At 45.9% G+C, this 2872-nt stretch overlaps 1 pseudogene; it reads right to left on the bottom strand.

Annotated features, from left to right (window-relative positions):
- Positions 1-754: 754 nt before the first annotated feature.
- On the bottom strand, positions 755-893 carry LOC125532374 (annotated as a pseudogene).
- Positions 894-2872: the final 1979 nt, after the last annotated feature.

The raw sequence follows: 2872 nt of genomic DNA, 5'->3' as shown, positions 1-2872 counted from the left end.
AAAGGAGACGATTTCAATGGGTAGAGGCCATGCTCACATGGGCCGTGCAGAAGAATTTCCTTCGTTGCTGGGTCCTTAACGAAAAAAGCATGAGGATGAATTTCAACGATAGTGTTGTTATCCAAAGCAAAACGACTAGCAGAAACTAGGCTTTTAGTGGCTTGAGGAACATGAAGTACGTCATTAAGATGGAAATTTCGAGTATGATCAAAAGAATTAACGACCGCATGACCGATGTGACTAATAGCCATACCTGCACCATTAGCTGCATGAATTTGTTCAGGACCATTGTAGCGAGCACGAGTTGTCAGCTTGTCGAGCTCCCCTGTAATGTGGTCAGTTGCTCCAGTATCAAAGTACCAATTGGAGTCAACTCCATATGAGGTAGTAGCTGCTCCTCCATATCTCTCTTCGGTGACATAATCTGGGTCAAATCGATACCAGCACTTATGAGCTGGATGCCCAACCTTACCACAAATTTGGCAAGTAGGCCTTTCACCACGGGGAAGATTCGCTCCACTTCCTTGTCCTGGTCGTCCTCCGCCGCGATTATTGTTGGAGTAGTTGTTATTACCGTGGCTATAGTTGTTGCCATAGTTGTTGTAGCCTCCGCGATTGTTGTTGCTGTAGCCACCGCGGTTGCCACCACCATTGCTTTTGCCGCCACGATTTCCTTTGCCACGTCCTCCTCGTGCAGCAAGATTCACCGAGGAGTTATATTGCTGCGACCCAGAATTTTGTGACTCCAGGCGCGCTTCAAAGGCAAGGAACTGAGCATAAATTTCGCTCAAAGAGTAGGCGTCAGTTCTGGCAGCAATGGATGAGACAAAGGGATTGTATTCTGCATCCAATCCAGCAAGGATTTGAGAGATCAGATCATCGTCTTCTATCTTCTTCCCTGCTGCTGTGAGTTCGTCCGCAATGCCCCGCATCTTGGTGAAGTACGCGGTGGCGGTCATCTCGTTTTTCCGAGTGCCGGCGAACAGGGTCTGAAGTTGGATAACTCGTGACCGAGAGACGGAGGAGTACATCTCCTCAAGGGCTGACCAGACCTGCGCGGATGTCTTCATGGAGACGACTTGAGTCAGTACTTCGCGTGAGAGAGAGGTCAGCAGCGAGCCAAGAACCTGCTGGTCCTGGGCAATCCAGCGAGCGTAGTCGGGATTGGGCACCGTCTCGGTGCCAGATTTGTCGGCCTTCTGGACTTCAAGAGTCTTGGCCGGAGCTTCAAGTGTTCCATCGAGATAGCCATCTAGCTGTGCGCCACGGATTGGGGGAAGGACCGTCGCCTTCCAAAGAAGAAAATTATCGCGGCCAAGTTTCTCGCGGGATTTGTCGCCGAGGGTTGCCATGGGCTGGGCTGTCGAGGAAGACGCTCCCGAGGAACCGCCGAAGGGAACGAGCGACATCTAGTCTAGATGCGATAAAGAAGAGAAGGCTCTGTTACCATGTAAGAAACAATAGATCGATTGATTTGTGGCGTGATGACCTCCTGGGTTCACCCTTGCCGTATATTTATATTACTAAGATTCAGGGCACGTTTACAGAACGGATTGATTCCGTCAAGGCAATCAAGGCCGTGTACATCATGGACTCCAAGTCCTACTAGTAGTCCTATACATATTCTAACAATCAGTGTTAAACTCTTAGACTTGACAATGGTGCTCGCATTTTTCTGAATTTATTTCAGGCTTTTCGGCGATGTGCGTTCAGTGGGAGGAGACATTTCCGACTACGAAGGCGTCTATGGCGACTTCATCAATCTCAAGATAATGTGTCGGCTCAGTTTTTCGGAGGTGCTGATAAGGTGGGTTGTGTGGGCATACATTTGTAGGGGTGAGTATATATGCATATATATGAGCGTCTACATCACACTAACCGTTGTCACGCACGTGTTATCAAGGTTGGCATTTTGTTTTTAGTGTGATTATTTTGCGGAAGATAATGGAGAGCAACTAGTTAATGAGAGCACTTATGAAAAGAAAACAACGAACACTTCGAAGCACTCCGCACGCGACAAGTGGTGCACGCGGTGCGCTCCTGCGCCAAAACCCAACCAAAGCGGTTTCCCTTTCCGGTTATTGGTTTCATGCCTTTTGCAGTTCCCCCCTCCTACTATCTAAGTTTTTTGCATATTCCCTTTCACGCGCGATACATGCAAAATATTGGCGCAATAAAATTAGACTGTAAGTGTGAAAAAAAATCATTTTTTTCACTTTCTTTTCTCCATTATATTTCTGGGTAATGAAATTTTATGGAGTAATTACGGGAGGGGTTTCCAACACTATCAAATGACAGTTTTCAACTAAGAAAATAAAGTTTCTAGTAATATTACGGCACCTACGGTGCAACTCCTGTTCGCCTCTGGCTCGTTAAATTTCCATATACATCTTGAAGGGGGCGCATAGGTCGAAGCGTGTGTTGGTCGTACATCGTGTTTGTCACTCAGCATGTTTTGTCGTAATAACCTCATGCATCCGACATATACATCTTGTAGGAGATCGAGGCAATAATAAAATTTATTATTTGTTTCCACGTTCATAATTATATTTATATTCCGTCCTATAACTGCTATGGTTCACGAGTCTACAATTATCACGAGCCTCGGAGAAAAAAATCATATGCACGTGTGGAATAATAAACGCTAAAACTAGATACCTAGTCTTGGCTCCGTGACTAGCTCAAGTGTTGCATGATGGTTATGTTTCCTGGTCATGGGCATGAGTATGCCGGGAACGTTGAGGATGCAATGTTAGAAGAACACTTGTGTTGAACCGACCCAATTGTTGTAAGTTAATGGTTTGTAACACAGAGAAAAAAGTTAAAGATTTGCATAATTTCTTAGACCATGAGAGTATCGAGTTCCCTCATA

This window comes from Triticum urartu, unplaced genomic scaffold, assembly GCF_003073215.2.
Source record: "Triticum urartu cultivar G1812 unplaced genomic scaffold, Tu2.1 TuUngrouped_contig_9749, whole genome shotgun sequence".
NCBI lineage: Eukaryota > Viridiplantae > Streptophyta > Magnoliopsida > Poales > Poaceae > Triticum > Triticum urartu.
The sequence above is the reverse complement of the archived record's forward strand: the minus strand, read 5'-3'. Positions and strand labels throughout refer to the sequence as shown.